This window comes from Cyprinodon variegatus, unplaced genomic scaffold (genome assembly GCF_000732505.1).
Source record: "Cyprinodon variegatus isolate N-32 unplaced genomic scaffold, C_variegatus-1.0 Scaffold101, whole genome shotgun sequence".
Taxonomy (NCBI): domain Eukaryota; kingdom Metazoa; phylum Chordata; class Actinopteri; order Cyprinodontiformes; family Cyprinodontidae; genus Cyprinodon; species Cyprinodon variegatus.
In genome coordinates, this window is record NW_015150554.1 from 185,582 (window position 1) to 211,170 (window position 25,589).

The following is a 25,589-nucleotide window of genomic DNA, read 5'->3' on the forward strand; positions in this document are numbered from 1 at the left end:
TATATATATATATATATATATATATATATATATATATATTAAGCCCTAGTAGAAATACATAAGTGGTTCCCATCAAATGTCCTTGTTTTAGTTGTATGCATACTCTAGCATACCTGATCCATGTAGTTCAGTTGTTAGCTGTTAATGACTGATTGCTTTGAGCCAGTTGGATGGGGTCAATGAAACATCTAAAATATGTAGAACTTGATTAACGGTGAGAGTTGGGGACCACTGGGTTAAAAGATTTCTTACTGGTATGGGTGGATAGATTGAGAGTGATGGACCTCTTGATGGAGAGAGATATTGGTCTGCTTGTTAAACAGCGTTTATAGCGAGGGTTCTCAATGACACTTTGGTTAAAATAACAAAAGATACAACAAAGTGATGCATATAGAAAATTTGAGCCTTTTCTTCCACATAGCCTACAAGTATCAGTAAAAAGGTTTTTTTATGTACTGTGTATTGTGGTCTGCGTTGCAGTGACAGATGCTAAGACTATTGGAGTATTTCTATAGTGGATTAAAGATAATTTGCTCTAATCCCTTTTATTACGGTTATACCCCTCTCTCCTAATCAGGGCAATTTGATTGCATTTGCAGATTTTCTGTGATGCAGTGACAAATGGCTGTTGCTCAATATGTTTCGGATGAACAATGGTTTTAAGTAACATTTACTTGTTATGACAATAAAATCTTCCCCTTATTAAGAATTTACCATTTGAAATGGTTAAAATCTGCAGTGCTCTGCAAAAATCTGAAATTCGAAATGGAGCTTAAAACCTGATTGGCACATAGTGAAGTAAAAAATGCATCTTTTTTAAAAGCACAGGAAACCAGTTTCCTGAATGGAAAATAACCGATTAGCCACAGTAATGGGTCCAATGAGGCTGGACTAAAATGCCAGCCTTTTTAGTAACTTTCAGACTTGACATTTTAATGTCACAACAGAATTGTGTATTATTGTGTCATACAAGATTCTCTGTTATACTTACATTTTTTTTTATAATAGCTTCGCATATTAAATGTTTCCTTAATGTCTGGGAAGTAGACATGAAAAGACATTCTCTCTTTCACTCTCTCTCGCTCTCATTCTCTCTCTCATTAGCAGAGTGGAGTTGCTCTGATGGTGTCAGAAGCCACTCTAAGTTGCATCATACTCGACACACACGTCAGAGCATCCCGACATATATACACTTTTTTCCCCCGCAAGGAATGGCTGCTGTACCTAGTAATTCAAAATAAGGGGATCAGTGGCTGTGTGTGCTTGGAGGTATCGACTTCCTTCTTATTTCTTCGAAAGCACTGCAGTGTCATACATCACATGTATGGTTGGGTGGATCAGTGTTTGCCTGATCCTCTCTTTTTCCTTTCTGTGATAATCTTCTGGCTTTGGCCTCTTTTGTTTTAACACTTTCTTGATAAAATGCTTCATATTGGTGATGCAACATAATGAAAACTGGTTGCAAACAAAGCCCACAGGAGGTTTTACTCATGTTGGTTAGAATTTTGAACATGAGGTTTAAGGCTTATTCTCAGAAAAAAATAGTAGAGGACTAATACAAAATACTAAAGGGAGCTGCTAGAAAATGTTATTGAGGCCAAACTCCACAGGATGATTCTTACATGGGTAGATCTGACTTCATTAGCTGCTCTGTAATGTAAATGCTCCAATTAATTTATAGTACAGATTCTTTAAATTGATATTGCGGCTTGTGCAGCTGTGTATTATTCAGATACAGTATGCTTTTTAAGGTGCAAGGCTATGAATAATGACATCAGAATTAAACCTATCAATTTGAGAGGAAGCCTTTAAAAGTTTTAGATGTTTGAAATAAAGATGAGATAGTCTGAACTTTTTATTTACTGATTTTCCTATTTTACATTTTTATGAACTTCTCCATCAATTTCACACTGGGTTATTTTCAGGTAGTACATGTATGAACCAGATGTGAAAGTAGTCACTATTTACTTCAAGTTAAAGATGGATGTTGTTCAGTTGGTTTCATTGTAGAAACCAAATGAACCAACAGAAAAACGGATTCCAAATGTCATAATATGAGCAAAACTTGATACAGTTTGTTACTCTCCCCTCTAGCAGGAGGCTGTGGTCCATCAGCACCAGATCAGCCATTAGAAAATGACTTTTTCCCTATCTGCCACTAGCCTTATAAACAAGGCACAGGTCCACAATGGACAGTTTTCACATTGGTACAAAAAAAAAAAAAAAACATCACATGTCCATGTAATGTGTTTATTCTACTGTTGTTCAATAACTACCATTGTGCTTTTTAAATACAGCTTTTATTTTTTGGGATGCAAGTTATTGATTTATGAATGAATCTGAATTTGATTGATCTTATCGATGGACTAGAGTGGGATAATTTTCTTAAAAAAAAAAAAAGAATTTTCTCTTAAATAAGATGATCTTTCCACAACATGAAGGGCTAAATATTTTTTTTTCAATATGCTGAGCTAAAAAAAAAAAAAAAACAGTACATTATACATATTTAACAATTTATTGTACCAGCTGTATTAAATGACAGAATAAACAAAACAAAAAAATCTTGCACATGCTTAAGCTTGTTTATAAAAAAATAAGAAAACAGTAACCTATTAAGTTAGTGAATAAAAACGTAGGAATAAACTATGTGACCTGAAACAACTGTTTAATGTAATGATACTTTACATGTTTGGTGGATAGAAGTTCAAATAGGCGATATCTGGTTTTCTTTATTTTTGAGGAGAAAAAATATTGCTACAGTTAATTATCAGTAAAACTATTAAATTATTTTCCTCCTAATGAATGGTATACTTCAAATTCCTGCAGTAACATGAGTGAAGTGGCTGTTAACCCTGCTTAAACTCAGATGTTCTGTATTTTTTTTTTTTAATTATTATTTTTTACTTCCCTTAGTCTTAGTTTTGAATTATGCTTTAACCTTCATGAAAACTTTTTAAGATCCTGTAACTGGAGAAAATAGAGATTTAGGCAGACATGCATCTACTGGACATGCTGATATAGCCTTCACTCAACAGAGGGCTTTTTTTCCCTGAAAAAAGATTTTAAGTTTCCTTGCAAAGTGGAGACAGAGCACATTGTGTCTTTAGATTTGTTTTTATGCTCCAAAATATGCTAAATGTATTATACATGCAGACTTTAGCCCTGTCCCAAACTAACTGTTGCATCACATGTATCTATGTAATGTTTTTCTATGATAGACACTGTGACCAACACATTTTAATGCTGGTACTGCTTTTGTTTTAAATTTTTTTTCATGTAGCTAAATAACAAAAGTTTTACTTAATGACATACGTTTTCATCTCATGGTGGCTCTGTTGCATCTTTGTAGGTAGATCAGAGGCATAGCAGATATTTTCACCTCCTCTTATTTCAACCATTTCAAGCAAAGGTTCCCAAACTTTTTAGGTTCTGACCCATAAAGGATATCTGACCTAATGCCCTGAATAAGTATTCAAAAGTTTCTATAAAATTGCTAATCATGGGTCTAATGATATAGTTTGAACAATCAGCAAATGTGATAAGTCTAAATGTTGATGTTTTTTATATCTTTAAGCACTATAAAATACTTCTACTGGTTCACTGTTTATAATTTTGATTGTTTACGGTAGTTTCATATATGTAGTCTGTGAATCAAGAGACTATAGGATAAACAGGCAATTGAAAATAAACTTATTTTTTACTGATGTGATCAGCTGTATTGATAAAAAAAATTTTAACTGTCAAATATGTAAAACTGTTCCTCCCTGACTGATTTCTAGTTGTGCACATGTTTGGGATTAAATACTTGTGAAGCTTGAAGAAAAAAATAACTTTTTATCCTGTATAATAAAAAATAACTGCTTTATAAATGCTGCATTAGGTAATGTTTACAGGAGCTTCACACTTGAATGGAAGCACAGTTTCACATAGTGCTCAGCAACCACATAACTATGTTTATACTTATCACACAAACTGGTGGCCAATCATCTATTTCAAAAGTATACAGCATTTAAGAAAAGTGACACTGTTGCTGTTATAATCTTCATACAGTTTGATCTTTCTAATTAGATTTATTTCCAAGGCACTTCCCCACATGTTCCTGTGTACTGCTGGTCAACTGGCTGAGCTAACTTCTATTGTCGCTCTTAGAGACATGAAATTGGCAATTGGAATAAATTTCTGATTAATGAGAAAAAAATGGAACTTAAAATGAATTCTTTTAATGATGTAATAATATTAGTATTATAAAACTCTACTTGGCTAAATTAAGATTCACACGTCTTTTTTTAAGTGGTCCACTGTAGGCTTTACTCGCATTACTACAGGAAAAGCAGCAAGACAATCTTTTAAAAAAAATTCATAAAATTTTATAGGTGTTTTTTGTCATTTAAAACTAAATAAAATTTAGTATAGTGTTTTGATAATATAACGGTTAGTAGATTTTTTTTAATTAAAAGGTATTTTTTTTAAAGATCTGTGAAAGTACAGTGAAACCATAAATTTGACTGACGATGACATCGCATACCATCAACTGCTTATTTGCCATATAATGTGATTTTGTTATAAAACTTCTTACTTTGTAATACATGAAAGACCTTATTGAATTTCGTTTTGCATTTCTAAACCTTTAGCTTTGAGCAGGACTATACTGTCAGTTTGAAATAAAACCTGTCTTTTCAAAAAACCTGTCTTTTCAAAAAACAATGAGATACATGGCACACTTTATTGCACAGCCTTCTGCTCTCTCCAAACTACGGTACTCAAAATTGATGATTTCAAGATTTTTTTCCCTATGCTTTTTCCTTTTTCTTTAGAGTCTGATAAAATGTTTAAAATGAAAAACAGTATTTTCTTTCCTTGCAAAAAGGCAGTGATAATTTAAAATTTGAATAGGGGGAAAAAAGCTGCCACTGTCTGGAAAAAAGACATTAAATAGATAAAAAATATTTTTTATTTTATAAAACCGTCTCTTTATACATCTATGACCTTTGGGCTTCATTCTGGTGCAGTATGGGTATAAGGAATAGAGCAAATATGTGGATAGGACATTTGCAAAATTTTTCTAATACAGACAGTGGTAAATTTACACAGACCCTCAATGCAACAGCTAATTTGATTTATTGAATTATTTTTCTTTTTTCTTTTCCAAAAATATTAACAATACCAATGACATCTGCATGTTAAGAATCTTAATTTGATTTTATAAAATAATCTGGGAACTATTTCCTTCCCCTCATGCCAATGAAACTTCAATACATCCTAGTAGGAATCACTCAGGTTTGAAACTTAGTTAATTTATCTAATCAGAAAATAGAACAGAGTAATATAGTAGTATTTGGAGAGATATTGGTCTTTTTCCCCCCCTTGATTAACCTGTTTGTGCGTAAACTGTCAAGTGTCAACACACCCCCTATCTCTCAGAATTGGTATTGACTACTTTCAACACGCAGGGGTTTTAACACACATACTCTAAAAGTTGCACACGTACAGGTGACCTCTGAAGCCTGTGTTCTATCTTTATTGATCAGCAAAACAACACATTGCTCTCCTGGCAGGTGTTTTGTGTGTGTGTGTGTGTGTGTGGGGGGGGGGTCTGTTGCAGTGTACTGACAGCTGGCTCGCAGCGGATGGAAACTTCCTGCTGCCTGTAGAGAGACAATCGATATAAAAGAAGATGTTTCCTGACACTTGGTGTGTTTGCTGCTGAGCAAAATGCACTATGAGTCTACTTCAATTATTTAAGTATGTACAGATTGGTGGAGAAGCTATTAGAGGAAAACATGAAGTCAGATTCTGGACAAAATAATGAAAACGCTATTCCAAGGATTCATATCCCTACCCCCTTTGGTTTTTGTGAAATTTAATGTTATACTTTTTTACTGAAAACAATGACACTGGAAACATTTTGGTCCAATCAAAGTCTAACATATCCATAAGAGAATTTGGTGAATTTGTTATAGATCACAAAAAATTGACACTAATTACCACAAATATATGGTTTCCATTGGAAAGCATGTAGTTATCAGAAACTACAAGACTGGTCTAATTTCTGCAAAGTTTTTATTAATCTACAATGGTATTAATTCTTTAATATACCATCCTCTTTTATTATTATTTGAAACATAAACGCAAACCTCTTTTTAGATTTAAATTGGTACTGAAACTTTCAAAGATGCCCTTTGCATTAAAAAAATTAAAATACAACTGAGTCAACTGGAAATTAATTTTAAATCAGTCACATTTAGAAGTGGACTAGTGATGGAAATGGCAGTTTATTTAGGTGAAAAGGACAACTACTGGGTTATTAAAATGATTCATTCAGTTAATGCTAATACATTTTTTTGGGATTACAGTTAAATTAGCAAATGCATTGCATCAGTCACATTTAGTGTGCCATTTACAGAACTTTAACTGTGCTTGTGTTTCCTTTACATTTAAAATGGACCATAAGCATGGCTTCATTGATATCAAGTGTGCTACATCATGGGAACAGCATTATATGTTATTTTACGGTTAAAAAACGTAATAAGAATTAGATGCACTTTTTCAGGCTCTTACCTTATTTTTAGGTTCCGGTGACCAGAAGTTGGTAGTCCTACCGCTAATTATTTAAAGCAATTTTATATAGAAAATGAATAATTTAATGTGAGATTGTGTGGCTATATGACTGAAAATTGTGCGGCAATTTTTTTTGGAGTTATCTTGGTTTGAAAAGTCATATTTTCTCATTTCATTAATCAACTGTCACAAAAGGAATAAGAAAATAAGGATATCTAAAGCTTGAACTTATTTACCAATAAAGATCCAGCAGTACTAAGACAAGCAGTATGTTAAACATGGTTAACAAGTATTTGGTATACCTTCTTTTTCTTATACAACCAGAAACTGATAGATATTTGGAAAAACACTTAGGATAAATGGCTACATGTAAAATGGAAGAACAAAGAACAACAAAAGCAAAAAATTGACGAAAAACCGCTGCAAGTGATTAGGGAGTCTTTTTAATAGTTTTTGATGTATTGTTTAAGCTGATTCGTAATCTACTAAATTGGCATGGATCTGTGGGTGTTTTTAAAATGAGTTACTTGTCTTTCACTTCATCTGGGACCAGGTTGTGGGGGCAGCAGTCTCAGCAGAGACTCCCAGACTTCCTTGTCTGCAGACACTACCTCCAGCTCTGCTGAGGGGAAGCCTGAGATGCTTCCAGGCCAGCCGAGAGACATTGTCCAACACAGGATTGAATTTAGCAAAAAGTCTTCTTTAAGGTACCTGTTGCTATCCGATTATTGATCGAAAAATAATCAACAGCTTAATCAATTTGCAAAATATCCGTTAGCTGCAACTCCATTTTAAATATATCAAGAAGATAAGTGAATGTGATGCAGTTATTGAATAATGCAATGACAATTAAAAATGTAAAAACTTTTCAAAAATGTTGACCAAAAAACAAAACAAATAATACAAGGTGATTGGGTAGATGTGTTTTTAGAAACAAAAAATTATATTTAGACAGTTGGAATAATACAGTACCTGCAGGTTATGACAAAAAAAGGTTGATTTCTAGTTAGTTTTAACAGCAAAAAGGGAACAGACTTGCCATTGGAAAGAAGCTTTGTTTCATACTGTAGAACTTTGGCGTTATCAATAAAACCTTTGTGATTAAAAGTCCTTAACTTTTGCAAATGTGTTTTTGATGCCCAGCTTTCTTTGAAAAGGGAAAACCTGAAACTAAAAGAAGCAAGAGTAAGAACACAATAATGGTGTAAAAGCCTTCCTTATACTACCGACTTGCTAAAACATTTTTATATAGTTTTTCCAAATTTCTCAGTTGAGGTCACAGCAAGGTCAAATTCTACATGATTTTACTCAGTTATGAATTTGAGGTGACTCATTTCCAAGAACAATTTTCCTATAAAGGTTTCCATCTAGAAAATAGAATGTAATATACCCTCCAACATCAGTGCTTAGGAAGAATTTAGTGGTGATCTCGCTAGGATCTCATTTTAACTCGGACCTTAACATGTTGCATTTTGCCAGTTAACATGTGTCATTTGGTACTTTTAACAAACATTAAATGTTTAGATGTGCAGGATAAGCAGAAGGGAGACATCACACGTGTCAACAGTTGCACCTTTTGACGTCCACTCCATTCAGTGGGGGCTTATTGATGGAGAAATGTTTTTTCCGATGTGCTTCTGTCTCTGCCTAAATGTGATGCCCTTTAGACCCTGTTCACACCTGGTGATGGTGTTCATATTGGGTGATTTTATTGTGTTAAGACAGAAGTGTGAACAGCATCAAGACTTATTTATGGCTTTCTTAAGGCCACTTTCTGAAGTGGCAGTACTTGTGTCAGCTTGACAGTTTGAATGCACTGTGTCCTGCAACGCGCCTCAAGCAGAAGAATTATAACCTGGATTACTCACAGTTAAAAAAATAGAAAAGTCCGTGAAGGTTGCTGAAATTAGTACTACAGTCAGGCATTCTGCAACCATTTATAGCTTTCTGAATAATATAAATTGTTCTTCACTGGAGAGCAATTTTGAGTCACTTTTGTCTTAACTTTGTGATTTATTTTATCCTTTTAAGCTTCCGGATAGTGATGTTTATGAAATGATTCAAGCCAATCGTAAAATTTCCATGTATACAGAAAGTCACGTCAGTTTACTTCTAGAGATGTGTGTAAACTGATAAAGGTGACCAAGTGAGCCATCATGTCTTCTACTGCAGATCTGTGCAATGGCTTTTATCTGATTGTATGATTGTTACGCTGGTATAAAGTTAATACGTAGCATTTTTTTTTGTAATAATAATACAAAAATAGAATCTAAATGAATTTTGCTTGCTATTATGAAGAATAATGGTGTAGTTCAGCTCATTAAATGGATCTGTGTTGCTACAGGAACGGCAGCAGTCTTCATGATGATCTGTTAATTGTGTAGCTTATAGCTAAATCTGCAGAGGTTCCTTGTTTATCTTTGCATTTAAAGTGGTGAACTGGGATCTAATCACTTAAGGCAGGTTTTAATGCCAAGTGAAGGACTGTTGTTGAGTTCGCCTACTTGCATCTCAATTTCTCATGGTGCATAATAACACTAGGCATAAACACCTTAGTTCTGTCTTGTCTTAAAGTGACTGAACACATTTTGCTGCTTTTGATGCTTTCCTGCTTCATTATGTCTGTTTTTTTATTGTTTGGTAATTTAACTTTTCTGAACTTAATAACATTGTCAGGAAATAATTTGATCATTTATCAGGGTGATGGAGCTGGAAAACATTTAGGACTGTAAGTCTCAACCAGGTTATGAAATCAGTCCATCAGACCATCTGCTTGTACATTAATGGATGGATGGATGTAGATCAATCAGCCTCACAAAGGCTCCTAATGACTGCATGTTTTATATAAAAAATACTGTCCTAACCTTTTGTTTACTGCACAATTGATGCCAATTTGCAACTTTTTTAATTAATATAATTAACATCTTTTGATATTTGTTGAGATTTTTAGAAGAAGGAACAGATCCTGATTTCTTTTTTTTTTTTTTCATAGTGATCTTTTTTACATCGAATAAAGACAAATCACTTTCCTAGTTGTTTGTTATTGTTGATCCTCAGTGAATCAATGAGGAAAAGCTGCTTTTAAAAATGATTTGCACCTTGTCTCTGCAGCACCAGGAGTTGACTTTTCTAAAAAGCAAAAGAATCGATTAACATCTTAACGCATAAAGGATTTTAGAGTTCTAACAAATAACATTTGGAAGCATATTTTTTGATTCCAGTGATTATCAGGCAGCCTATTATGTGAAGGAGCAGAGTTTAACTTCCAGTCTGACAGCGATATAATGGATGAAGCTTTTGGCTTATGAAGGTCTCATCAGCGCTACCTTGGTTTCCTTGGAGCACTGGGGGAGGCAGAGCGATGGATGCAGCTGAAGCCTTGACGATTTAGGAGAGCTGTTCACTCCGCAGGGTGTCGTTTAATTTTCCAACTCATTCATCTTCCCTCCTGCTTTGCCCCGGAATACATTTTCTCATTTTTCTTGTACAACGGTATGTTAAACACTACAAAACACTGGTGCTATCTATTTTCTCTGAACTTAAGAACAGTCCCTGATTCTGAACGATAAAAAAAAAAACTGCAGTTTGTGAGAAGACGGTTCAAATTTAAGAAAACAACACCACTGTTAGCCTGACTTTGTTATTGAAATACGGCTGAATGCAAACTAAATAGGCTCTGATACCAAAGAGTGCATGAGCAGACCGCATCATCTCCTATTGACAGTCAGTTGGCTCATTTTACGGGTTTTACGTCGTGTCCCGCTTTGTAATTCACAGATTTCTTCACCTGTTTGCAACATGAACTTCTTCTCAGCCTATTGACAGTAAATGGCATCAAATGAGCGTGGAGTGACCTGGGATGATGCAGAGACAGAGGCTCTCATTGAAATGTTGGTGGACGTTATCCAAGCACATAAGTTCGTGAATTTTATGGAAGCTGCCATTCTTGTTTGCATAATTTGAGAGCTGTAGTATCGTAGACCGCCGATAGGGAGTGTGAAACCGTACAAGCGTGATGTGTAAATGGTTGAAGAATCATTTATGAGGCGTAGCGTAAATGGGGCAGTAGGCGCTCTCTCTAAATCTTCCTCTTATTTAAGTCTTTCTTTTTTTGCTCTTCAGCTCTGAGAATGACCTAAATCTGCATTTACAAGTTAAGAATTCACTGGGTTGCTGGGCATTGGCTTCTTTGCATTTTTATTCTTCCTGAGGTAACTTTAGTTCAAACCTACATATGGCAATCAGTCTACAGTATGAGAAGATGTTTCACTATAATGATCATTTTGTTATCTTCCTAGCATCAGTTGAAATAATAGTTTATTACAACGTTTTTAAACTTTTGCATTTCATTTTCTGTAGAAATATTGCAAATTTTGTGTATTTTTTTCAAGATTTTTTTTTAATAAAATGAGATCATTGTGAAACACAGAGTAGATTAACAGTAACAGTAATCACCTAGAATGAATGACTGCATACAATATTACTGATTTTTAGATTACCCTATGAGATTCATTGAATAAAAATTTGCAGAGATTTATTGAAACATTCATATAAACACTCTTGATCTGAAATGAACAAGTGAAATGTTTCCTTTTTATGTGTGTAAATGACAGACTGGAGCTGCAGGAACATTTTTTTTGTATGTTTTTTGGGGTTTTGTCTCTCTGGTCATGCCGTCTGTCTTTCTTTGTTTTCATGTTCTGCCTGTCTGCACTCACACACAGACATCTATCCTCACTTTCTTCTTTTCCTTTCTTGCTGTCCCGTTTGTGGTCTTGTTCCGCTTCCCTGCTCAGAGATCCCCCTCTCTCCCCCGTCCTTCATCCCCGACCAGCCCCTGCCGTGAGTCACCCAGGTCTTCAGTGAAATTGTTCCTCTCAGATGAAGGTGGATGGAATATCTTTGGTGTGAGCCGCTTCGACACATGTCCTGCAGCTTTATGTTATTTTATTTATCTGACCTTTAGGTGTGGAGCTTGGGATCCATCAGGTCGCATGCTGTGGCGGCAAAGAATGAAACAATCATGGCGTTCAGCCTCCAGAGCAAATGAGAAAATACTTCTGACAGTTGGTGCTGAATCCTAAATGGAAATATATATATTTTTTTCTGGGGCATGGAAACATTTAATTAACTGGCGTTTGATTTATACAGCTGCAGTTTTCTCATTTCCCCATTATTTTATTTTTTTTACAAGGTCGCAGTGAAGTTGGGAATCCATAAACTTCTTTCCTCAAATTTCCTTGAGGAGTCAGCTTTTTGCTGAAAAGGAAGAATCTTTTCCTTTTGTTGAGCTTTTTATTATTATTTTTTTGCTCTGTCAGCAGCTGCTTCTTCCTCCAGATTAAAAGGCCCAATCAAAGCAACCATGTTAATTTGTCAGTTTCTCCCTTCTGTACATGCCAAACCAGTGTGTGAACACACCATGTCCAGAAGAAGAAGAAAAAACTTTGCATTTATGTCTGAGCAGCTGCAAAGATGTTCTGAGGTTACTCAAAGCTGGGGGGAAAAAATAAGTCAGAGATAGAGATGTGGTGGTGTTAAAGGAAACGTTTTAGTGTAAAAAAGAAAAAAAAAAAGGATAGAGAAATATGAGTTATTTACTGTGTATGTGAGATGATGTGTTCTCTAGAGAGGCTGCAGCCTGTGTTCATATCTGTTTCCTTGGCTCAATTTTAAGTGTTTAGGGATGCCAGAGGCTGAAAAGCCTCATTCAAAGCTTAAAACCATTTGGCTGACCTTTTTTCATGTGTGTTTGGCTGACCTCCAAGGTTCTAGGATCTAAACAAAGCCAAACATGCGGAGGATTGCTTTAGCACATTTCACACTCACGGTGTGCGTTTCATCGAGCGCCCTTGCTTCTTGCCCTTTTACTTGTCCGCTCATGCTGTTCTTTTTATCCTGCAGCTCTGTTTTCTCTTTTTAATCATACAAACTGGAGATTTGAATGTCTGCTTTTGTCAAAAATGACAGGATCCGTGTTTTCCTGCACTGACGCAGGTGGAGTTGAAAAAAGAAAATCATTCTGATCATCTTCCTGTCTCTTGTCTCGTTTGAATTGAGGACACTTTTCATGTCAGCAACTCTAAGCTTGTGAGAGATTATCTGAAGATGTGCCTTTATCCGTGTTTTTTCTTTTATTCCATTTATTTATTTCACTTTTTTTAAGCAAGTATTGGCCTGTTCCTCTCGCTTTAGGGGGCTGTTGCAAGAGATTTTTCCCACATCAATTTTTGAACACCGAGCCCGACCCCAGCTTAATCCAAATCGACCCTGACACAATCACATGTGAGCATGTCCAAACGTGAGTTTCTGTGAAAAAAGAAGAAAAAAAAATCTTCTCAGGTCTCGAGCTAAAGTATGCTTGTGTGCTAATGTTAACACACACACATTATGAGAACAATGGTGGGATTAACCTATTTATTACAATCTTTTGTGCGTGCAAATAAGATGATTTACCGGGTTTTACTGCAGGAAACAACCAGCGTTTGTTTAAAATCAATTGAGTATTCATCTCCAGAAACCCTAGACTCAGTGTGATGGGAACGCAGAGTTTTAGTTGCTCACAGGTGTTGAATTTGTTTTTTTTTCTGAAAATGTCTGTAAAATCCCTTCAGGGTATAAAATAGTGTATGAATACATAACTTTTCAAAATCATATTCAATCTTATATGCCTGATAAAAAAATATATAGAAAAAAAGGAATGTGCGCATCTGAAAGCTGTCATTAGTATAGAGAGAAAAAAGTATAAATCATCTAGAACAATGGAAAATATTGGACTTTATATATTTTTCGATTACTGCTTGTTTTTTTTAACGAATTTGTCTCACTCAAACATTTTAAGAGACATTATCTCCACCAAAGCAATAATAACTATCTTTTATTTCTGCCTGTGGAAACTGTATCATTGATTATATGCCAAAGGTTAGTGGTCATATTTAAAGCTCAACCTTGAAGACCACACCAGGAGCTTGTGTGCAGAATATTAACCCAGTGAGGGTGTAAGGCCAGTGTAGTAAATCTGCATGAGGTGACAGAATTGACAGTTTTCCTGTAGACACAGGCAGCAGATTTATCCTTATTAACCCGCGCAGGCTGCAGAGTGTGTGAGCGTGAAGCGGGACCGGGTGTAACCGCGCTTGGATCCCTACAGCTTTTCATGCTTGGGATTAGATTCAGTCCGCTTGTGGAGTTTGGAATGAATTTTGCTTTACTGGCAGCAGAAAGCCACCATGCTGTTCGAGCTACAACAGTGTTTCATGGTATGTATTGACGGCATACTGAGGGATTAGGGGTATCTTTAAACCAACAGGCAACTATCCAGATTCTATTCAACATACTAGAATATTCAGTGTATGTGCTTATGACCTATATATGTGATTTAATAGTTGAAGAGTAGATGTCGGTAAACACATTGAAATGTTTAACACTAAAACTTGTCCAAAATTTGCTTTCTTCACGTTTTAGATTCTGAGAAACAAAATTGACATGTTAAAAAATCTCTTGGTGTGCATCTACAACAATAATCCTCATACTAAAAGATCATGTTAGAATACATGTCAGATTAAACAATACTACTTATATTTTAGGGATAGTATCGAGGTGTTACTTTATTGTATTTCTCGTACCATGTCGGTTGGTTGTGCTGTTCTTTTTACATCTCTTTGCAGGTGATGAAGCAGACTGAAAATGTTTTATCGTTATCTCCATTTTATCTCCTCTTTCTTTCATCTTTTCTCCTTTTTTTCTGTTTTTCCTTTCCTTTCCTACTTGCATTGCAGTGTCCATATAATCTGTAAAACTCCCTGCATAATTATAATAAAGCAATTTATATGCATAAATCAAGCGCTATTGCACACTATGGCAATAGCCGTACTGCTCCACTTGTGAAATTAAATCTTTTGGGCTCTTTTTGGCATCAAGACAATTATTTTTATTGCCATGTCGCCAGACACGACACTGTCTAATAATACGAGTAAAAAAAAAACAGCAAATAAATAAAAAGATCATGTTTACTTCAGCGCATTCTGTTGCATAATTGAGAGAAATATATGACTGATTTTATTTACCCCATTCTCTTTTTTCCACAGGCATTTACGTTTACTTCCCTCATAGAGCTATTTTTGTCAATGGGTCCTGTTGAATAAGGGCCATGTTTATGTACACTGATAGCATATTTGATTAGAACTGATGGTGCTAAAATTAATAGATTCTCATTCATTTCTTATGAAAAAAGCTGCATTTCAAATTCCTCATCCTGCTAGGACATTGAACAGCAAGGATAATGTAACAAGGCCAAATTTTATAACAGGCTAAATATTTTTGAACTTTGTTGAGTCTATGCAGGCAGACTGGAATACCACAACGTCCTGAAAAGCTTCGAAGTTTATCGGTACTTAAATAGCAGGAAGGTCGGCTGTGTGCTGATACACAGACACAGCAATTTGGTGTATGTGAAGGCCAGTGTCTGAGCGATTCCTGTCATAACACTGCAGTGGTGGTTATGGAGGATGGAGAATTGGACTGCACCTTCACAGCTGGATCCAGCCGATCATGCAGCTCCCATCCTATCTCCACATAGTCCCCCCTGTAACACTAATGTAATTTTGAAATCAAAGATTTGAAATAAAAAAAACGGTTAAAGACAGTGAGAAGGGGGCAAATATATCAGAAGTGCCAAGGTCCAATCAAACAACAACAGCCATTAAGACTGATTGGGCTAATCATGGATCAGCTTTAGAGTAGGTGCATGGATCAAATTCATATTTCCTCATTCAGCAGTGAACACTCCACTATGGCACCTGCATGAAGTTAGCTTCACTATTTTCATTAAGTTCTACGTGGAGACAACGTGACACTTGCACAACTTGCAAACTCCAACTATCCCTCCTGCACACCATCTCATGCTCTCTGCAAGATGCTCTCAGTAGTTTTAGCAGAAACCAACCAAAATGGCAACCTTCATAATTCTGGCTGAGACTTGTCTATAAGAGATTATTTCTTCTTCATGAACCAAATTTCTGCTATAACTGTGCAAACCAGTTGTGCTGAAGACTATATAGGAGGAGGAGGAGTAAAGTATAGTGAAAGTGGGAAAAAGGAGCCCATCAAATCAAATGACCAGTGCACTAGCTAAAATGTATTTGTTTATTATAAGACTTCAAAATGAGCATTAGAGCATATCACTATATATATGCTTTGCTTTTGCGTTTACTAAGTATTTGCATTGGTTGGCAGTCACCACTCCCTGCTCACTTTGTTTTTTTCATTAAATGTGCTGATCACATGATCATATCCTCTTCTCTGTTAGGATGCCTTACATTCATTCTTGTTTCTGCTGTCCTTCCAGTAAAAAAAAACAAAAAAACTTGATATTTTAAGGTAAAGTAAATCTCTTATGAATTTCCAAATTTCTGACATTATTTTTTGTTTTTCTAGTTCTGCCTGATTATTATTCAGATTTATTATTTTCTGTCTATGAACAGATTTTTTGGATTGTTTACTAAACAAAAGGCTAAACAATTCTTCGCTGAATAGGTAACGTTTGTTTTAATGAACATTTGTAAATCTTTTATTTTAGTAATTCATTAGATCTTTAATTAAATCATAAAGCACAGGTGATAGAGCTTGCCGCCCATTAGTCTCACTAATTTTTTTGATACTGTCAAATATTTTTCCTATTTATTTAATTGTCGGAGCTTGTTTTCACTGAAATCATTTAACACCTGAAATGATCATGTTATAATTGCAGTTATTGCATTCTGCTTTTCCTCACCAACCACTCAAATTTAGTTTTAGATAATGTTTGTTTGGAGCTTAATTTAAACCTGCAGTGTTTATTTCCCATTAAGGTAGATTATCTCTTTTTTTTTTTCCAAAAGTATCATTCAGAATGAGCTCAATGTTAATGCAGCATTCTGCACTTTGAGCCAGCATTCAAATCACAATCAAATCTAATTCAACCACCATGTTTGCCTAGTTGGAAAATTTGAATGCGAGCCTCCAGTGGGTTTGTCTCACCCCGTCTGTTTTCTCTCTGCTAGTCCTTTCTCTCACTGTCTCACAAAGAAGTTCCTCCCCTGCTGCTCTGCTTCCGTGCTTGCAATCTGAAGTTGTGTCTTGTCTCAGATGCTGTTAACACCTTTTTTTTTCTCCGACCTTCTGGCCATTGTCAACCACTTGTGAACTCTTTTCCTTCCACAGTGCTTCTTTGCTCTTTGTCGTCTGACAAGTATAAACCCAAAAGTCCAGATCTAAAGTGACGGGTTCCAGGCTTTACAGCCAGCCGGCTAGGTTGAAAAGTACGGTGGACAGAGACCAAGCCATTTATCTGTAGTTCACTCCGTTAATATCCTTGATTTACTAATTTAAAGATTATAAACTCTTCCCTTCTGCTTTGTTTGTTAATTTCTTCATGAGCCAATTGCTTTCAGCATTTTTAAGAAAGGGTTTAGTTTGGCTGTAGGTTTGGTCAGTTTTCTGTATTTAGTGTAAAGCACATATGTCAAAGTCAAGGCCCGCGGGCCGGATCTGGATGCGGAATTGCTTTTCCATGGCCCCCTGGATAATATTTAATTGCCATTAGAACCGACCCACAGGCCACGGCCGCTTCTGCACGCTGCTGTAACTTGTGGGCTACCGTTGCGTTGTAGGGAATGTAGTGTTGGTGCGGATGTGTTGCACGCTCTACCTCTACATTCCCCGTCTGTTCACCACCCGGATTTTGTGCCTGGTATCCCGATCCCACCTGCTCCACGCTCGGCAGCACGTCCATCTCTATCACCTGCAGGATCAGCTCCCCTCTCTTTCCATCCAGGCTCCTTTTATTCTGGCTTCAATCAGCCTACTTAGACAACCGGCTTCAGCCCAGTGCGCTTGAATTGTTAAAGGGGGGAAATCAAAAACCAAAACAATCCAAATATACTTTATAATACCAGAACTTTAATTTATTTTTTTTTTTCTTAATAAGTTTATTATTATAAAAAAAATATTTATTTATTTTTTTAAACAATGTGTTAGGTCTGAGTTCAATAGGCTATGTTCATTTCAATATTTTTTAATAAATATTTAACGGCTTGTAGCAAATTTGTTTTTTGGCCATCTGTGTTTTTGACTTTTGTGACTTTGACATCCCTGCTGTAAAGGGATAATGGTTGTCATTGTTGTTGTTTTGGTAGTAAGATTAAAGACTCACTTTAATCCATCTACTCCATAAATGCATCAATCGCATTTATTATTTTAACCTCAGGTCTTGAAAATGATGGTAGTGTTAATGTGCTTAAAGTAGATAAATATTATTGTGTTAGCATTATCTCCAGACAAACCAAAGAAAGGTCTTTGGGTATTTTATAATAAAAATGTTCACTGTTAATGGTACTTTGAGCAAATCCTGTATAACAGGTGTAACTAAAGCAGCTCTTTTGCAATTATTGTAATAGTTTTTGGCTCAGGAGAAAGACAAAGGACCAAAAAGGGAATCCACCTTTTTGCCATGCACAGATTTTTATTTTCTAATACTTGATATTCCCACTAGATGACCAGATGATCTGATTTGTGCAGCATTTTTAATTTTTTGAGGCATCCAGCTGGAGACCCAGCAGGAAACAGTGTTATTTTGTTCGGTTTTTCTGAGTATGTGTGAGGGTTTTTTTTGGGGGGGAGGCGTAATGGAGACAAATTGATTTGGTCTCATCTCGGCTACTTTGTGAATTTCATTATGAAGAAACAAACTGTTGCTGTGGGCCGTTAATGAACCGACCTGCTCACTCTGTGAGCTCACGTGTCAGAGATGCACAGCAGGGGCTGCTGGGTAATGGCGTGTGGAGGTTCAACGTGTCAGCTGTGATTCAAATGAAAAGTTTGCAACAGTTCTGCAGCACACAAGTAGTTTAGGGAGTAATGGTGCATGAAAGAAAATCCTGCTGTATCCTACTGCTGTGTGGGTCTTGTTTTATTTACTCGCACTTAATATGAACATAAAAAAATAAGCAACAAAACAACTTAATTATTAAGTTTATGTGAGAACAGCAAATATTCTGAAAGTCATGCTCTTTAGATCTGACCTTATAAAGATCGGAGAGGAGCTGACCGGATTATTCCACCATTACCCTGCTTATGCGATTTATTTTTTTTGTCAATCTTGCATGTTTTAGCAGAAGCTAAATTGATGCTTAAAAAGATTGTAGTGTTTGTGAGGCCACACAATGGCAGCCCACTGCTCCCCAAGGGGATGCAGAGGTAAATTTATCCAATTTGAGATCAATAAAGTTCAGTTATTGTTATTATTTGATAGCCTCTTTGTATATCAAATAAAACCAAACATTTGTATTTATTCAGGGTTGCTTTTGTCTCATATTAGAATACTTTTTTTTAACTATGATAAAACAAGAAGGTAAAAGGGAATGGCAAACATGCTTTTTCCTCTTTTTTTCTGTTGAATTTGGTGAAGGTGGGGCTTCGGTTTCTCCATTTTTCTGTTGCCTCTAACTCTGCAATCTGATTTGATGCTCTGAGCAGAAATGAGCTATAAATTCTTTGTTGCCGTACAAGGCAGCTAATTAAGACTGAGAATCAAAGTGAGACTTTCACTTTATGGCAACAAACATAGTGAAATATTATGCAATTTCTGTGAAATTTTTGAGATAAGTACTAAATGTAAAATGGTTAGGAAGAGAGGCACTTTGTAATTCGCTATCATTGTTTAAACTCTGTAATCTGACTATCAGTTCTTACTTATGGAGACTTCCTGATTGTTTACAGAATCAGTGGATATTCATCAGTCAAATGAGGTAGAAAAGATTCTCCTTTTATAACATTTTAACGGTGTTGTCCTACTTTATTTGCTTTATTGCTCTGAAAGATCAATTAACAGAAGTAGACTGAAAACTCTCAACTTTAGTCACTCAGCTTGAGGCCTGATTCCTGAGCAACAGCGGTATTTGACTTCTCACTGAGGTGGTTTAATTTTTTTCCTTCAGTTCAAAGCGCTCCTTTGGTGCATAAAGTATGTATCTGGAATACATAAAGACCATGAACTAGTCATCTGTCTATTTCACAGTCCGCACTGAGGAAAAGTGATTTCTAGCACTGAGCAAAGAAAGAGTGCTACTATCAAAGTACAGCTGGAGTCCCTTTTGACTTAAGGTTTGAAAGCCTGCAATTTATGTGTTGCTACTGCATAAATTCACTTCATTTCAACATTTTTTTTACTTTTTTTTTTAATCTCTCAATAAGAATGAAGGCATAAGAATAGTAACCCAACTTTAGGATTAAATATGTATTTTGTACTTTTAATATGCATCTTTAATTGCTGGTGTTGCCCTTAACTGGAAAAATATCTTATTTGAATGAGCCACTGTCAATAAAAAAAGTTATGGTGCATGTGAAAAAGGAAACACAGTTGCATTCACTGCAGAATGAAAAGCCTGTGATTCAGATTTCAATGTTGGATAGAAACCGTGATGGGTGCGTACCTACATTGCTTTTTAATGGCAATGTACAGTAGAGAAGTCAATTAAAGATAGCTAAAATTTATAGCTGTCCATTATATATATATTTTTCTTTTATCAATTATGATAAAAGTAAATTGGTTCAAAAGTATTTTCAGTTGTTTTTCTCATAACTATTTCTTACACTGTTTTTTTATCTCCCAAAAAAAAATGCCTTGAAGCATTCATTGTTTAAAGTATCACCCCCAACCTTGTAAAAATAAATAACATGTCAATTTATGTATTTTAAAAATCTTGATTGTGAATGTTTATTGAGACAGAAATTGAATAAAAACATATAGAGCACAGTTTAAAATGTGTTTTATCACACATTTAAAGTTAAATTAGAGGATTTTGTTTTTCCAGATGGATCATCACAATAAGAGGTCCTCCTAATTGTCAATCATTCTGGTGCTATGTTTACGTAAAGCCATCCTATGCGTTCATCCCCATTTTCACTTACCAGCAGTGAGTCTGGCATAATGGAAAAATCGCAAATCTTCGTTTTGAAAGTAAGCTTGTATGAGAGACGCAAACAGCAACTTTTAAACACAGCATGCACGAGGCAATCATGCATGCTCTTGCACACGTTTAATAGGCGTTCCATCCCGGGAGCCAGTACAGGGATGTACATGTGCATTTTATTTAAAAGTGAAGAGGGCGGGTCTTTTAAAAAATTCACAAAATCCTATTATAAGTTCAACTGTAACAATAATCAGTAATTGTTTTTTTTAACACCATGGATCAGTTGAGGATTATTCACCTTTTCTATGGAATTAAATTAAGAGAATTAAATAAATCTGCAAGTTAACAAGCAGTAACAGATAGTGAGCTAACAATTAAAATGTGCAAATACAGTTTCAGTAACCTGATGTTACTTAATCTGATGATTGTTTATACAGACTCCATCTACACCAATTGCCAGTTTGGTATAGCAGGAGTATGACCCATTTTATTTTAATTTATTCAGATAATTAAAGTTTTATTTTACATGATCAGCTGACTATTATCAGCTGACCATCAAAGTGTAAGGATAAAAACACAACAATGTGGTGATGTAACAACAAAATGACAAAAGGTATTTCAGTTAGATGAATGTCTCAGAAACATCAAAAGAAACTGAGTTTAATGGATTCCAAGATTAATTGAAAATCCAAAAAGTTGGTGTTTGAATATTTAAACTCCTTTTGCAAAAAGTCCATAAATCATTTTGTAGATGTGCTTGTATTTTGTTCAAACACGCTGCCTCAATGGACCTGCTAATGTCTTTTCAGACAGTTCTTAGATCTTTATATTAAACAAGCATCTCTAAAATTCAGATCTACAAACTTGCACACAAAATAATTTAATCTGCAAACTGAAGTCCTTGCAGCTATAGCTGGCTGGGCCTCTTCAGGAGGCTGACAAACAAACCTGAAAATAAGCAAACTATTTAGTGAGACAGTCTGTTTTAAGTGCATCTCCATTAGTGAACCATCAGGTGACATGAATAAATGTCAACATTTTTTTTCTTATTTTAACAGTCAAGGTACATCAGCGTTTAAATGTGGGCTGGTTATTGTTTCCCCACAATTTGGTTTAAGTATATTTAGCCTTTAGCAGGCATCGGATAGGTTTTCTTGGCTTATCCACCCAGTGTTTAGTACTTCCATGATAATGCAATCTGGCATTGACACATTTTTAGGTAGGTGTGAAATGATAGTGATGCTTGATATTTGGCCCAATGATAAGTACGGATCAGTCCAGCACCCTCACCGTCACTGTCTGTTCAGATCTAAACCTGATATTCCACTGAGCTGTACTCTGATATGTGCGTGTCCCAGTTCTCAGGAAAAGCTGCACCAGTCATACTGTGCATCAGGGTAAAAGTGAAGAAAAAAAACAAACACCGATTTCACTCTCTGCACCCTGTCTTCTTTTCCTCTGCAGATTTATAAACAAACGGGGAGAATCGGGAGTGAAACAGCCTTCCCTCCTTATCTTTTGAAATGGTCTCATTCTCTCTGGTTCTGTTCCAAAGCTGCATGTGCTTCACAGTCACATATCCAAGGTAAGAAGTTTTTCCTGCTGAAGATGGGTTTCTGTTTATGAGCATTAGTTGCTTGAAATCTCTGAATGTTCTTCCTGATTTTAAGTCTCTACTTCTTTACCACACTTTGTAAAGCACTTTGATTTTAAGATATTCTTAAGTCTTAGCAGCAAATAAAGCATTTCCTACCAACACTAAACATTTAACCCTTGAATAAGGTTTCTTTACACACGGTGTACAAATGTGTTTAATTGAGTGCTTTTTATAAACCTTTATTTGTACGTTTGCCAAATAGGTTTTTAAATATGAATCATAAACGACTTTACACTGAGGGCAGCTTTGGAAATCTAAAGAAATAATTAGGTAGAAAAAACTACAGAAAAAGTGTTTTATATTTCTTTAGTGTATTTGCTTTAATAGTCTGGCAAATGTTTGCTTTCCTTTCATTGTTTTCTTGCATACTAGTTATTACGCTGAGCCTTTTAACACCTTTTCTTTTTAGACTCAACAGCACACAAGGTTAAGAATATCAGTTTGTATGATGCTTTTTGAGTGTGCATGTTTGAATTTAGTTCAAATCAAGGTCATCTTTCTGATTTCAGTCCAAGAAGTGTTGTTTGCTTTTAGAGAGACACGTGTTGCATCTTTATGAAATGTCCACATGACTGTTTGCAATGAATCCTGCTTTGTGTGACTGTGAATATAATCTGCAGGATCTGTGTGTGAAAGTGTGTGAGTGTTGGTGGAGTTGGAGTAAGTCCCAGTTTACCTTGAAGTTCTGCAAAGATCTCATGGGAAAAGTAAAGGTTAAAGACCTGCTTGAACTTGTAAAAGCTCACACACAGACAGACACACTCTCTCTCTGGATAAGCAATAGACTTAATGCAGAGGTGCTTAAAAATAGTTTCCTCAAACCTAGATTAGAGTTGGTACATTTTCTGCATTTTCTAACCACAGTGAAAGGAGCATCTTTTCGGGGCTAGGTGACTTTAATTAATATCAAGGGAGCCTGAGGAAGTCAGATTTAGTTTTGATGCAAGTTAAAAGGCTGGGGAAAAAGTTAGACTGTGTGTATGTGGGGCATACTTTTGCAAAGTAAGGATATATTATTTAACTGTTAGAGGTAGTGGGAAAAAAGAGTCATTAACACTGTTTTGTGCACATAATATTTAAGGAACAGTAAAGTGTCGCCTGAGACTGTAAAATCACAATGGTTTCATTTACTGCTGTAAATGACTTCCTTACTTCTGTCTTGATAATTAATCCAGAAACTGATTATTATCCATTGTTATCCAGATGATGTGTTGAACAAGTATGGCTGTTTTTTTTTTATTATTAAATAAATTAACAAGTTTGGAAAGATAATTAGTATAACAGGTTTTCATGTGATAAATAATCAGGTGCCTCAGCAACGGGTATTTCTTCTTAAGGAATATTTATTGGGATGAAAGCTGTAGGAGCTTTTATACCATCTATGAAAGTCGAACATCAACTCCTGTCTAGTTTCTTTCTTCTTTATTTTTTATTTTTCACTTTTTGACCAGTGGTACCAAAGATGGAGGGAATATTTTAAAAGTAAAAAACACATTTGGAAAAATATGTTTTTTTATTTTTACTCAAATGATATATAAACACTAGGGCTTCAACTAAGAATTATTTTGCAAATTGATTAATCTGTCGATTATTTTTTCAGTTAAACGATTAATAATTGAATTGCCAAAGATTCTTTAAGAAAAAGACTTTTTACGAAATTAAACCAGGTGAAACTAAAACCTTTCCACTTCAGGAGTTCTGGAAAGAGCATATTGATGGACGAAATATATTTTTTTTTTATCTCAATTGCAAAAGGTTTATATATTTTTATACAATCTTGGTATAATTTCTGCTCTAAGTGGGTTGCTCTGTCAGCTTTAGGCGTGTTTTAGAGTCTCTATACACCAACTAACAATTCATTGATTAAATTAGTTGATGATTATTTCAATAATCGATTAATTACGATTCATTTAATTAATTCTTTTAACTCTAATAAACACAATAAACAAATTATCTGTCCTAAACCTTGTTATCTTTACAGTCTGGTCAGTGGGGAAATCTTTGTTAAATGAATTTCATTATCTGTACCTGCTTACCAAACTTTCAATATTCTCTCTCAGTATGACCGGTATAGAAAATCGGCGCATGGATGGACATCTGGGCAGTACTTTAAGGGTTTCATATGACAAACAGGTGCATTGAGTCAAACTCAGAGAAGTATAAGAAAAAGAACAGCCAGAAAGCTTAAAATAGATAAATACAGTTTGATATAATCTGTTGTTTTCCCCATTTACATAAATACATAAATATATTTCTCAAGAACCATAAAATGCAGTTATTGCTTTGATATCCCGTTTATGAATAACTTTTCTTTCCAGTTATTTTCTTGTACTGATTAGGCGGCAACAGACTAGCGTTCAATGTTGTCGACCCCTATGAGGCTGCAATTTAAACTGTGCGTCTGGAGTAGAATGCTGCAATTCAGCAGACTTATAAATGGAACCGGTTTTAATGGCCCCTCTAGGGGGTCCAATGAGATGATGGGGCGGGGGGGTTGTAATATCATTCCAAATATGTTTACTCATTGTTTTTCTCTTTTTTATTTTGCAAACATAACTAATGACTGCTTTTCCAATGCTGCTTCCCATGCTTGATTCTGTATTATATATTCATATGTTATTCTTAAAATGCTGTCTGAATTTTACTTCAGAAGCAAAAACGCAAAAAATGTTCTGTCTCTTTAAATGTCATGACACCAATTGTATTTAAATATAAGTGTTGCTTATGTTTCCACATTACAGGATTTTTGACCCTCTTAATGCATCTTGCATGTTAAGTTTCCTGTTGATTTAGCCTCATTAATGAACACCTACCTTATGAGTCGCCCTTAATTCTCAAGACCAGCAACATTCACTTTTATTGGTTTCCAAATTAATATGACAAACGTATTCTATATTATACATTTTTACAGTTTTTAATAGTTAAACTACAGGTGGTATGCTCTGCATAGCACTCCACTTATTATCCTGTAAGCACTGTAATAAAAGACAAATGTTAATGTCTTAATGATCTCAAAAACATTTCATTTAAGGGGGAAATGTCTTATTTATGTGCAGTGAGCAGAAATGATGAAACTGTGTTCGCTCTCCTAACATCTAGCTTGACAAGAGCAGTCAAAACAGTGACTTTCCTTCTATTTTTGCTTCAGTTTGTCAAACTCCAGCTGGGAATATCTTTGATATATGCCTCCAAATCAGACGCTGTCGACTTAATACGTTTGTTGTTTTCCCTTTTATTTTTCATTTTTTTCTCGAATGACAGCAGAAAAGGCTTAGCTTAGAACTGCTTTGACACCATGCAACTTTTTCTTTCATCACTTGATCTTGTTTGCAGATAACGCATTTTACTTATAGTCAGAACAAAGATCTTCATTTCTTTGTGCACTTTGTTGTTGAACACATTGATCAACTATAGACTGAATTCCT

At 35.3% G+C, this 25,589-nt stretch overlaps 1 protein-coding gene across 2 annotated transcripts in view; it reads left to right on the forward strand.

Annotated features, from left to right (window-relative positions):
• LOC107084518 (semaphorin-6D-like) overlaps positions 1-25,589 on the forward strand; it is a 201,063-nt gene that overhangs the window by 13,983 nt on the left and 161,491 nt on the right. For both annotated transcript variants that reach the window (XM_015374399.1, XM_015374397.1), the window contains exon 2: positions 21,972-22,092. The gene's annotated coding sequence lies outside the window, so the exon portion shown is untranslated. The remainder of the gene's footprint in view (positions 1-21,971; positions 22,093-25,589) is intronic.